General features: G+C 46.6%; 1 long non-coding RNA gene across 1 annotated transcript in view; it reads right to left on the bottom strand.

Moving 5' to 3' along the window:
• The window catches only part of LOC138162057 (uncharacterized), a 19,635-nt gene extending 7,220 nt beyond the window's left edge, over positions 1-12,415 (bottom strand). The window contains exon 1 of the long non-coding RNA XR_011168519.1: positions 12,143-12,415. This is a non-coding gene — a long non-coding RNA (uncharacterized lncRNA). The remainder of the gene's footprint in view (positions 1-12,142) is intronic.
• Positions 12,416-13,899: the final 1,484 nt, after the last annotated feature.

Here is a 13,899-nt window from a genome sequence, read left to right as displayed (position 1 = left end):
TAGGTGGCACAGTGAGTAAAGAGCCAGCCCTGGAGTCAGGAGGACCCGAGTTAGGTTCCGGCCTCAGACACTTAGCACCCACACAAAAAACTAGCCGTGTTAACCTTGGGCAAGTTACTTAATCCCAATTGCCCTCCAAAAGGCAAAAAAAGAAGAAGAAGAAACAGGGGCTTGATGATTTTGAACAAGAATTATTGTCAGGGGACTGGGCGCTAAGCTTCTGCTCACCTCTGGGTCTAGAGTGGCTGCCTGTTGCTAGTTCCCTTTTACAGACAGGAGAAACCTTCCCTGCGCTCCTGTAGCCAGCTAATAAATCTCAGAAGCAGGACTTGAACTCAGCTCTTCCTGAGTCCAAGTCTAGAGCTCTAACCACTACTCCTGACAGCCCCTCCTAGTAGACCACTTTGAGGCTCTCCCCAGTGGAAAGAAAGAGATGTTAGTCTGGGTTTATCCTCTCCCAACCAAAGATGCATAGTCTACTTCCTTAGTCTCTCTTCCCCACGCCCACTCTGAGTCCCCATGAGTCTGACTACAAATGACTAATTCTTATTCCACCATGGTGGCCCTGTTGGCACCAAGCCCAGAGGGGTTGGGGCATGGGAGGCCCTGGATTGGGGAGGGGGCCCCAGCCCACCCCCAATCTGGAATAGCTCCAGCCAGCTCAGGGAGGCAGCCTCGAGGCTCTTGGTAGTAGGCTTCGGACATCTTCAGGAGTGTCCAGAAAGGGACTCCCTGAACCAGGGAGGCCAGGCCTCAGGACCTCCAATGAAACAGGGACTGTCAGGCTGCAGATCTGACCGGGGCGGGGGGAGGGGGCCCTGACTCCAGAGTCCTTGTTTCTCTATTCCACTTCTGTCCCTGAGCTTTCCTGGATGGTCTGGCTTACGTTCTGTCATTTCCCTGGGCCTCAGTTTCTTATAAAATGGAGAGGAGAATGGACCAGATAACCCCTAAGTTTACTCCCAGTCCTAAATCTCTGATTCCATGATTTTCCCCCAATGTCCCCACCCTCAAAGTCACTGAGCAGTTTCTATGAGCACTAGATCCTTGCTCCTCTTTCCCCTGCCTAATTGGCTCAGAAATACTATGGGCCCATTTGCCCAAGAAGCCTTCTCTGGGTAGCAGAGAGTTATCCCTTCCCATATCCGATCTCAAACTATTTCCCAAGGGAAAACAGAGCCCTAAGGGTTAACTGGGAGAAGGTGACCGAGGTGGGTGGGAGGGTAAAATGTCTGAGTTAGACCTTATTCAGTGGGCACAGAGGGGTACCCAAGGGACATTCTGTATGGTATTCTACAGGTGGCACTGAGATCAGCCTGTTCCCAAGGCAAGCTTTGCTGTCTCATCTCTGGGTCCTGCTTCTCCATCTCCCTATCCTCAGCCTACCCCAGGAACAGGATCACCCAGACCCAGGATGAAGTAGGGGGTGTGGGGCAGAGAGGTGGCCCAGGTGACCCTAACACTCTCTGTCCCAAGCATGGATCTGAAACATGACAGAGAGCCTGCCAAGGCTTATCAAGCATGCTTCTGAGACCCAGCCTCTTCTGGTGATTCCTGTGGAAAGGGACAGGGCTGTGTCTGTGGTTTTTGCTTTTCCTATCGAGTCTTCCTTGGTATCAGGGATGATAACATTTCAGAGACGCATTGTCGTTTACTTGGGGGCCAGCTCCCATGAGCAATCACTTCCCTCAGAACCTGAGAAGCTCAACTCAGTTCTTTGTTCCTTCTCACCAACCGTAGATAGAAAATGATTATTGAGAGACTGGGAGAACACAGTGCTAGGATTCATCTCCCTTGTATCATCCCAGAGAGTCTGACCCAAAAGTGGACACTACCACAAACACATAAGGTCAGTTGAGGAAGGGATCCCAGACTCTGTAGGAAGAGAATCCCCAGCAGTTCTAGGCAATACAAAAGCAACTCATCTATGAATTACAAAGAGTTCTTTCTCAGCAATAAATGCCCTCCAAAAGATGTTAGACAACCAGATCACCAGCACAAGAGAAGTCCTGAATGCTAACAGACATAGCACTGGGTTAACTCCCTCCAGCAGGAAAGCAGCTCTTGAGAACACGGGTTATGCCTGTTCTCTCCCTCCCTCTTGACCTCTTGCCATGATGGCTGGCTCCATTAACCATCATTTGTATGGGGCATGGCTTTAGCTGACAAAGTGTGAGCTTGTTTACTTCCTGCAGGGTGTCTGCCCTCTGGAGCACCAGAATATTTCCCTGTTGTCAGGTGCAAAGAATTCCACCTGCTCCTACTTATGGGAACAAGTTATATCACCAGAAGAAACACGCAAAATATTTCTAGTGACTCTAAAGATTGCTATGGTAGTCCCCCACCCCCATTCCGACAAAGGACTCCTTGAGAGCAGCGATTGTTTCATTTGTTCTTGGTCTTTGTATCCCCAGTGCATACCACAGAGTAGATACTTAATAAATGCTTGTTGATTGATTAATTTTTCCAACTAAAGATCAGGACTTTGGAAGAAAAGGAAGGATACGGAAATTAAAGATAGGGCTATATAGATGATGTTATTGAACAGTATTTCATTTTCTTGACTATGACTTAAGATACCAGAATAATGGTTTTCTGGCAAGGTACAGAATGAATCTCATGGAGACTGGGAAGGAAGTGTTTGGGAGGAAATATTGACCAAAAAGACTTAAGGCTGAAATTTGAGAGGGAAGGAGAAATGCCCGGTTATGCTTGTAAAACCAGATACAATAGAGGAAAGAGGGTATGACCTAGAAAGAAGAAGAGTAAAGGTGGTGCCCAGTAATTTGTAGGAGGAAATGACCAGGAAGAGGGTTGGGAATAGCACTTAGGGCCTCAGATATCCATACAACAATGCAAAGGTGGTAAACAAAATAAACTTGGATTTATTCCCTCTGGAAGCAAATATGATCTCTTAGTCATTATTGAGACTTTATGGGATTGAACTCATGGCTAGACTAGGACAATTGAAAGGCAAACATTCTTCAAAAGAGACATGTCTGAAATAAGACACATGTCTTTATAAAAACTCATGAACCTGAGGACAGAAGCACAGCAGAGAATTTGGATGATAATTAGGAAAGAGAGATTAATAAGAATGTAGTATAAACCACCCAGTCAGATGGAGGATATGGATGATCGTTTCCTAGTACGGGTCACAAAATTGACACAGGGACAAAACATGACAGAATTGATTTCATCTGACAGTTTACTAGAAATGCTAGATTGTAGCTAAGAGAGAAGGGATAACTAATAAAAGTAAGAAGACAGTAAGAGAACGCTGAGCTGTTATAAATAATGTCAAGTCTCCAGCTACTGAAAGAAGTCATAGATGTCAGTGATTGATTGGCCCTAGAGCACAGGACTAGGAACAAGGGATGAAGTTGCTCTCTAAAAGTGAAATGGGCTGCCTTGGGAAATCACGACTTCCCCATCCCAAATAGAAACTGTTTGGGAAAATCACGTTAGGGGAATCTCATTAAGGGCATCTTTATCCTGGTACTTGTTAGACTAGATGCCTCTGAGATTTTTTTTTCCAGTTCTGGCATTCAATTTGTCAAGACTTTGGTTGAATGCCTACTAAGCACTAGACCCTGTACTAGGTACTAGATATCCAAAGACAAAAGTACAAATCTCCTACCCTCGAGGAATTTACATTCTATTGTAGCAAACAACATGTACACAGATGAGTAAATAGGAAAATACATGTACTCACTAAATACAAGATAATTTTGGGAGAAGGGAAATCCAATGAAGAAGGATCAAGACCACCTGTTGGAGGTGACACTTTAACTGTGCCTTAAATGAAGCTGGGCATCGTACAAGCTGGAGGTGAGGAGTACATGGGCACAGCCTGAGCGAGAGATGATTGTTGCATTGTATAAGCAAGTATATCATGACACGTTTTGCATCGTTCTGAGTCTGCGCCCTGAGGAAGAGGATTGATTGGTTATTGTCCTTCATTCTCAAAGGGGACCAAAATGACCCCACTATGAAAGTTTCAATGTGTCCAGCTGTGGCTGATCAGACCCACGTGAGCTCAGAAGGCTCTACCTCAGGCTGGGCACAAATAGCCTGGGCGAACATTTGGGGTGGACACTCTGAATTTGCTCATTCTGCATTTCCTTTGAGCTGTTTCAGTTCTGCTTTGCTCCTAGAGCACAGCACCTTCTCCCATGAGGGCATGCCATGCTGGGAAGTCTTGTGCCAATGTTCCCCATGTTCTTCTGACCATCATGTAAAGATTTACCCTGTGTGAATTCTCCACAAAATAGTCTTTTTGGCAAGTGTACATCTTTCATTTGAACAACATGGCTAGCCATTGGAATTGTGCTCTCTGAAGCAGAGTTCGAATGCTTGGCAATTTAGGTCGAGTAAGGACCACAATGTCTGGTACCTTCTCCTGCCAGGTGATCTTCAGAATCTTCCTAAGACAATTCAGATGCAAGTGATTTCTTTTCCTGGCATGGCACTGGTAGACTGCCCAGGTTTCACAGGCACACAACAATGAGATCAGCACAATGGCTCTGTAGACCTTCAGTTTAGTAGTCAGTCTAATACCTGTTCTCTCCCATGCTTTCCTTTGGAGCTTCTCAAACACTGGGCTAGCTCTGACAATGCATGTGTCAAGCACATTGTCAATGTGTACATCCCTGGGAAGTACACTACCAAGGTAAGTGAACTTATCCATAGCCTTCAGAACTTTTCCATTTGCTGTAACTTATGGTTCCACATATGGATGGTGTGGTAGCAGCTGATGGAGCTCTGTGTGTTCTTGGCGTTAATTGTTAGGCCCAAATTAGCACAAGCAGCAGAGAATCAATCCGTGCTTTGTCGCATCTCAGCTTTAGAGACTGCATTGAGTGCACAGTCATCTGCAAACAGAAAATCCTGCACCAACACTCCCTCCACTTTGGTCTTGGCTTGTAGCCTTTTCAAGTTGAAGAATTTACTGTCAGTGCAATGGCAGACCTTGATGCCATGTTCATCCTCATTGAAAGCATTTAACAACATAGCTGAAAATAGCATGTTGAAAAGCATGGGAGCAGTCTTATTTCACTCCATGGGTGACTGGGAAGGCACAAGAACATTGACTGTTATCTAGAACACAGGCAAGCACGATGTCATAAAATTGGTGTACAATGCTGATGAACTCCAGGCAACCAAATTTTGACATAATTTCCCAGAAGCCCTCATGACTAACAGTATCAAATGCCTCTGTCAGACCTACAAACACTGTGTACAGACCTCTGCTCTGCTCCTGACATTTCTCCTGGAGTTGCCGAGTAGCAAACACCATATAGTCTGTTCCTTGGTCCTTTCTGAAGCCACACTGGCTCTCAGGTAGATGACGATCTTCCAGATGAAGGATCAGCCTGTTAAGGAGGACTCTGGCAAGAATCTTGCCAGCAATGACTAAGAGAGAGACCCTCCCTATGATTGTCACAGGACAATCTATTTCCTTTACCTTTATAGAGATGAGTAATGGAGGCATCCTTGAACTCCTGGAGGATAACTTCCTCTTGCCATATAACCCAGAAAATTTCAGTCAGCTTTTGTATGAGTGATGGACCCCCTTCCTTGTAAATCAGCACCAGGCTCTTGGCCACGTGGAAGGAGCCTAATGGCATTCAAAACCTCTTCTTCAGTTGGAGCTTCAGGTAGGGAGGGATTGAATTCAACCTGATGTAAATGGTCAATGGCCTAAGCACTGATTGATGATGGTCTGTTGAGAACACTATGGAAGTGGTCAGCCCATCTCTCTAGGATCATGTCCTTATCACTAATAAATGTGACTCCATCAACACTGAGTAGTTGAGATGCACCATAGGTCTTTGGCCCAGAAATAGCCTTCAGGGCACCATAAAAGCACTTTGGATTGTTACCATCAGCATAAAATCAAATTTCATCTGCTTTCTTACTGAGTCAAGAATCCTGCCTGTCTCTAAGCATTGCTTGCACTCTACTTTTGATGGAATTAAATGCTGCCTTCTTAGAGATGGATGAATTGTCCTGTTGGTAAACCCTGTGGAGTTCTCGTTTTTCATTTAGCAGCTTCTGAATTTCCCCATCATTTTCATCAAACCAGTCTTGATGTTTGTGAATGTTCTCACCCAGAGGAGCAAATGCAATGCTACACCAAATCTCTTACAGCTGCTCACTTAATTTCTGCTCCTCTGTTGTCAACTGTGTGTTGGTTCAACTTTCTCTCCAAGTTAGCAACAAACTGTTCTAGCTCAGAGAAGAGCTCTAATTTTGTTGACATTAATTCTTCTGGTAGTCATTTTGCTTGGGGACTCTGCTTTTGTTGAATGTGAATATTTAGCTTGGAAAGGATAAGTCTATGGTCAGTGCAGCACTCTGTACCACATATTGCTTTCATCACTCTCACCCCCTGTCTGTCTCTCCTCCTCATAATCACATAGTCTATTAATGCCAATGTTTGCTGCAAAGGTGCATTTAGGCAAATGGAAGACAGTGTGATGATGACATGGTCGTGAGATGCACAAGTCTTCAGTAGTAAGTGATCATTGCTGTTGCTGTTTCCAATTCCTTTCCTCCCTAGGACTCCCTGCCAAGTCTGGTAGTCTGTGCCTGCTCTAGCATTAAAGTCACCCAGAATTATAAGCTTGTCCTCTTTTGGCTCACTGATGATAAGGGTCTCCATGTCTTCATAAATTTTTGATTTGACTTCATCAGGGTTTGTTATGGTGGGAGCATAGGCACTGATGATGGTGGTGTAATGTTTTCCTGCAAATGGCAATCGCATCATCATGAGTCTGTCATTCACTACTTTGGGGAGGCATAGGAGCTTGTTGATTAGATCAGTTTTGATTGCAAAACCTATAACAGCTTCATGGTGTTCCCCTTCACTGCGGCCACTCCAGAAAAATGTGAGAACTCCAGGAAAAAAAGAAAAGCCCTAACACCAGATGGACTTGTCTTCTCTGAACACACCCTACACCCCATAATGTGATTAAATGGTACCAAACAACAATGTTGAGGTTCATGATATTTTCCCTTCTAAAATACCAACTGTGAATTCATGTCTGTAACAAGAGATGAGAAGATGGAGGCTTGGGATCATTCTCCCTGAGGTATGTGTGTGGGTCTGTGCCAGGACTGGTTTGGCAGGGAAAAGGAGGAGAAAGAAGGCATTTGAGGAGTCCCTGAGTGAGCCAGAGCCTGAGAGTCACAGGACTTTCAGGGAAAAGGAAGGTAATTGTTGGAAGAGGGCAGATGAGCTTGCCATAGCCAGCCAGACATGTGTGGGTGTGTTCTTGCTGGCGGGAGCTGGATGAGGGAAGGCTGGAGGAGAATGGGAGGAGGAAAGAAGGAGAAGGTACCCTTCCCTCCTTCCTGGAGAATGTTACCCTTCTCAAGAATAACAATAATAATAGCTAGTATTTATATAGTACCTAATATGTACTAAGTGCTTACAAATATCTCATTTTGTCCTCACAACAACTCATGAGATAGGTGCTATTTCCATTTTACAGCTAAGGAAACGGAGGCAAACAAAATAAGTGACTTGCCCAAAGTCACACAACTAATAAGTGTTTGAGGTAGGATTTGAACTCAGGGGTCTTTTGGAGTCCCCTTTGCACAGAGGGAGCCACCCCCCCCCCCCAACTCAACTTGAGTGACCAGAAGTGTGATCTAGTGGGAAAGATCACTGACCCCATGTGGTAGAAAGTATATTAGACCTGCAGGCAGGAAAATATGGGTTCAAATCCCACTTCATATACTTCCTAGCCTTGTGACCCTTGTTATGTCACCTGACCTCTCTATTCCTCAGTTTTCTCATCTGTAAAATTCCCTCCTGAGGAAGAGGTTGCTCAAAGATTGCTCCTGGGATCCCATGACCAGCTTCCCTTCAGCTTTCTCTACCTACCCTGGGCCCTCCGCCTCTCCCTCTCTCTCTCTCTCTGTCTCTCTCTCTGTCTTTCTCTCTCTGTGTCTCTCCCTCTCTGTCTCTCTCTCTCTCTGTCTCTCTCTCTGTCTCAGTCTCTCATCTCCCTACCTCCTCTCCCAACTAAAGCCAGGCCTGGCAAATGAGAATGAGGCAGCCAGTTCCAGAAAGAAGCAGAGGACGCTGGTGGCTGCTGCCTTGCTCCCTCCAAACAAGCAAAAAGCAAGCAGGTCACCTCCGAGTGCATCCCGTCTCCCTGAGCCAAAGCCAACTCTCAGGCCACTCTGCCACCGCAGGGAATTCTCATAAAAGCGCCTGACACATCTCTAAGTTTGCAGAGTTCTTTACAGACATTATCTCACTGACTTACAACAACCCTTTGGGGGCAGGAACCAGAAAGATTATTACCCCCACATTATGGATGAAATAACTGACATCAAGAAAAGACATCCCGCAGGTCACCCAGCGGATGGGTCCGATCTAGGCCTTCCTGACTCCCACTCTACTATGACACTAAGCTGTGGGGGGGGGGGGTTCCCAATAGACACAAGATAATTTTGCCCCCAAATACTTTATTTCTCTAAACCTATAAGGAATAGACTAGTGAGGAGAACCCCTGACCAACATTTATGAATTCTGTCAATATGTTTCCAAGTCAAAAGTCTTGTGTGGCTTCATTAATTTGGGAAATGTCAGCTTGGGGGATTGTCAGGCTGCCCATCAGAACAGGTGTCAGAGATTCAGGGGTGAGCTCTGAGCAGTGTCCAGCCTGGGCGGTGATAGCCTGCCGGTCCCTAGCCTGACCAGCCCAGCTCTGGAGCATCCCATATCGGGGCACCAGGGTCTGGGAAGATTTCCAAGCTAGGGGGTGTTCGCACAGAGATCTGGACTATGAGGGGAAGGGTTTCTAAAGGCCCTAGGGTATTTACACTGGGGAAGAGAACACTTAGCCGGAGATATTTAATCTCCAAGTGTCTGGAGGGCTGTTACCTTATAGAAGGATTAAGTTTGTTTTCCTTGACTCCAGTGAGTAATGCATGAACATTGCAGGCAAAGAGATTTAGGTTCAAACTATAGAAAAGTGTTCTCATAATTAGATCTGTGCAAAAGTGAACTGGGCTTTATGCTAAGCAGAGGCTTGTTTGGGAGCTCAGGTATGAGTTGCAATAGATTAATTCTGAACCCATCACAGGGATCTCAGAGGCTGTCTAGTCCAACCCCTCATTGCACAGATGAGGGAACTGAGGCACACAGAAATGATGCCACACAGTAAGCAGAAGAGCCAAGATTGAACCGTAGAACTTGGACCGCAAGCGCAGGATCTTCTCTTGAACCATGACTCAAAAGGGTGGGGGGCTTCAGCAGAAAAGAAGCTAAGAAAACTTGGTAAAAATCTCCAGAGCAAGGGTTCCTGGTCATGTTAATGCCAGTGTTAGGTGGGCGTGTCCAAAGTCCAGGTGATGTCAGGGGTGGCCTCCTCTTACAGGCAGTCAGCTGTAGATGTTAAAAACTGGACAAGCTGGGAGGGAGACACCAAGAGTGGCCACCTCCCCAGGCACCCAGGGCTGAGCAGTTGGGCCATCACCAAGCTCTCAAAGATGGCAGGGGGGGGTCAGACTGCTCAGTCACGTGCCAGCCCCCCTCCCAGCGCTGCTCCTGACCTCTTTCCTTTCAGTCTCCCAGCCACACTCTTTCCCATGGTATTATTGACTTGGACAGCCATCAGCCCCAGGGCTCCCTCTTCTCTCCTGACTCCCAGAGGCCACCCACCCAGAGGCCACAGTCCTTAGATTCCAGAAAACACTCCCACTGGATTCCAGAGGCCACACCCCTGAGGTGAAAGGGAGGAGGCAAAAGAAAGCTGGCTTGGTCAGGTAGCAGGGGTGAAAGAACGTTTTCAGTTTCCTTCTAGAAGGAGAAAAACTTGTCTCAGGTAGAAAGAGAAAAAGTCAATGGGGGAAGGGAGGAGAGACCCAGAGACAGAGACAGACAGACAGAGAGAGAAAGAGAGTGAGAGAGATAGACAGAGACAGAGAAACAGAGAGACAGACAGAGACAGAGAGAGAGAGAGACTGGAGATACTAGAGAATCAACCAACAAGTATTTATTAAGCGCCTTCTGTGTGCCAGGCACTGTGCTAAATGTGTGGGATATAAATTCAAAGAATAAAAAAGAAAAGGGGTTTCCATTGGTGGAGTAAGCGATCATTGATCTAGAGCTGGACAGAAGCACATAAATCATGTCATGCAACCCTTCATTTTACCAGTGTGGAAACTGAGGCCCAAGGAAGTTAAGTGACTTGCCCAAGGTAATAAATTTCAGAAGTAGAATTTAAACCCAGGTCTTTGGACTCATGGAGTCCTGGGAAAATTCTCTCCCCTAGTAAAATGTAAGCTCTTTGGGGGCAGGGCCATCTCATTTGTGCCTGTGTATGTCCATTAGTTCTGCACATGGCACATGGTACAGGAGGGCTTCCTTTTGATTGCTTGAAGAGATAGGGATGGGATCCAGGATATACAGGTGTATGGGAACAGTCTTAAAGAGGAGGGGAGGAAAGGAGGGCGGATGAAAAAGCAGGCAAGTGTGGGGGTGGGGAGAGCATCCAGAGAACCCCAGGGACTGGAAGCGCTTTCCCCAGCCCTGGTCTAGACCATCAGCACAGTCAGAAGGTCTGGGGGCAGGAAGGAGTGGGGGAGAGGGAAGGCCTAGGAGACTATGACTCTCCCCAAGATAAGCTGCATCCTAGAAGCAGTACAGAGAGAAAGCAGACAGATGCGGTGGCCTGGGATGGTCAGTGAAAGTCAGACTAGCTGATTCAACAAGTAACCTTTAAGATCTCACTCCAGGCTAGGTGTGGGAGAATACAAATACAAGCCAAAACAAAGGGGGTCCCGGCCCTCAAGGAGCTTATATTCAAATGAGAAAAGATTATACAAAAAAGGAAGCTGAGGGCAGAGAGAGTGAAGGAATGAACTTGGCTGGCCTGAACATTTTCTTATGGAATTTCTAGGTGGAATTGACCAATCAGAACTAGCAGTCAGAGGAACAGAGAGATGGATTTTCCAGGGTGAGAAGACGGCTGTCTGTGAAAGGTCTAGGGGCTGAGCAGTTCTAGAGTAAGACCCAGGGCTACCAGAACAAATACAACTGACCTTTTGGTCCCGGATAGATGGGGAGTCAAAGAAAACAAATAATACCCGTTTGAAAAGCATTTCCGAAGAGCTGTAATGGCCCCATCTGAGAGACAGTTGGGCTTAGAACCAAGAGGAGTCCAGTCCAAGCCCTGGCTTTGGCATATGGTGGTTGTGTGACTCTAAGCAAGTCATTTCACTTTTCCAGGCAACTCTAGTTATGATTCTCTCTAACTGTAAATTACAGGGAGGCTGAATAGTGCCTTAGTAGAGGGGTCCTTATTAATGAACTCACAGATTCAGTCCCTCCCCCATATGGCTCTGTGCCCTGGAGATACAAAGACAGAAAAGAGACAGCCCCTGACCTCTGCTGCCAAGGAAGTGGTCACTCTATCGGCTGGGTAACATTGGGGAAGTTGCTCAACCTCCTTGGGCCTCAATTTCCTCAGCTGTAAAGTGGGAGTATAGGCTTAAATGGCTCCCGAAGTTCTCCCCAGCTCTAGGTGCTGTTCATGAATCCTAGAACTAGGAGGCTTGAGAAAGTGTGAGCCATAGGGGGTCCTGGGGTCAAGTCAGATAGATACTTCTCCTGGCATGTGGCAAGACCTTGTCCTGGGCCAGTTGTGCTCAATGCTTCATCAACATTCATGCCATGCTCATCAGACAGACAGAGGGAGAACCTATATAGAAAAGCAAAGAGAAGGGAGGTAGTCATTGTGCAGAATCAAGAATATCGGAAGACCTGTAGGTCAGAGGAGGATCACAGAATCTCCGAGCTGGACCTGGATAGGTCCTCAGAGGCCATCCAGCCTAATGGCCTCATTTCAAAAAAGAGAAACCAAGATGTAGGAAGGTAAAGCCCAATATCTCACAGATGGTGGGATTTGAACCGAGGTCCCCCTGACTCCAGAGCACACAGATACACTCTTATGGGTTCAAGATATAAGTGACAGGACTGTCTAAATATTCAACCTGTGATTTATTAAGTATTGAAGAATTATTATAGAGAAATCATGTTTATATCCAAGGACCACAACTCACTATGAAGGGAAGAGGTCTGCCGGTTATCTGTAAATAACCCAGACCTGCTTATTGTTACCTGCTATCACATTGACCAAATCCTAGGTGGAGTTCTCTCTTCTTCTCAGAGAATTCTGCCCCCATATTCCTGGCTCCTGGACTATGTCCATATGCTCTTAGGGCCCGGGCAGGAGACTGGGAAAATCTTCCACTCCTCCGACTCTCTCACAACTGTGGAATCTGTTCTCACTCCATTGTATTTGTTAGAGGACAGAGAGACAAGGCTCAGCATTAATATCCAAGTTCAATCTGGTTAGAGAATTCAGTGGGCCCTCCTCTCAGCAGAGAGATGGAGAACTATATATAGATTAGGTATGTGATGAAACATAGCTCGCCAGGCACAGCCATCGTATTGATTTGTTTTTGCTAAACTGTCCTTCGGAGTGTTCTGTTGAAGGCATGGGGAGGAGGAAGGGAGTGGGGGGAGCACTGAGGATCACAGGGACATAAGACAAGCCCCCAAATAAGGGCATCGTAACAACTTTTCATTTTTTAAAAGAATCTTGCAGGACAACATTCACAGGGTTTTCCCTTTCTTCTCCACAGTGAATTGTGGGCCTTGAATAGAAACACAGCTTCCCTGTCATAATCCCCTGAATAAACAGCTGCCCTGGACACAGAGAAAAGCAACAAAGAGGGCCTGCTGTCTGCCACCCAGTTAAGGACAGATTTTCCAAACAAACTGGGAGAGCTTGGCATACATTAAGATAAGCTATGAATGTTGGTCTGGGGTTGGGGGAAGATCCTGAGGTCATAGAATACCCCCAGGATAAAGAGGAGACAGAAACATTTAGGAGCAGAGAAGTGTAGTACCCAGCACACAGTAGGCCCTTTATAATGAGGGCTCTCTGAATGAATAGAAGCAGACAAATCTATTTTCACACCGTCAAGTTGCCAGATGTAAATAACTGTCCTTGAACCCTGCGCGTTTCGTATTTAACATTTCAGAGGGGAAAAGATCTGCCACACTGACATTTTCCTCACCCAAACTCACAGAATCCCAGAACCTGGAATCTGACCTCCTAAACCCAGCCCCCAGAAAACTGAATGAAGAGCCTTGTGAGAGACAGAGGACAGGGATGTTTTTGCAAAACCAGGCAGGGATGGCTTAGAGAAACCAATGTTCACAAGGTCAGGAGGATGGGGAAAGCAAGGAGAGCAGAACAAAGAGGGCTTACACATCCCTGCCAGCAGAAGCAGGAGGGCCAGCTTGGGATGGGGCGGTGGGGTGTGTAAGCCTTTGGAAAAGGGATCTGAGCTGCCTGTAGCCTTGGGCATCTGCTCCCTGGTCTGCCTGGGCCTGAGCTCCTGAACAGAGGGCTGTGCTCGGCACCCCCGCAGAGGGAGGGAGGCAGGCCTCTACAAGCCCCTCCCCCCAATTCCAGGGCATCCCAGAAGTGGAGGGAACATTTTCTAGCCCGTCAGCCAACTCATTCAGATCACTCTGAATTGTGAATCATGGAATCTCAAAGTCCAAAGGGATCCCAAGGGCAATCTAGTCCAACCTGTAATCTGATCAGGAAAGTTCTCTAGAATAGTCCCAACTTTGCTTTAAGGGGGACCCCACTACCTCCTTGGACAGCCGGTCCCTTTGTGGATAATTCTGTGTGGATGTTTGTCCTCAGGGATGCAACTTTAGGGTGGGGAGGAACTCTAGAGACCTCAATTTCAGAGCTTCCCCCTGGTTCCTACCACGCCCCCTTCAGCAGCAGCCTGATCAAGTCAGTGACCCTCTTCTCACCACCGTGTTGGTAAATGTATAAAACAAGATGGAGA

This window comes from Petaurus breviceps, unplaced genomic scaffold (assembly GCF_028583685.1).
Source record: "Petaurus breviceps papuanus isolate PSGF00001 unplaced genomic scaffold, PetGlider_PUasm1.0 186, whole genome shotgun sequence".
NCBI lineage: Eukaryota > Metazoa > Chordata > Mammalia > Diprotodontia > Petauridae > Petaurus > Petaurus breviceps.
Note: the sequence above shows the minus strand (reverse complement) of the source record. Positions and strands in the feature narration are given on the sequence as shown.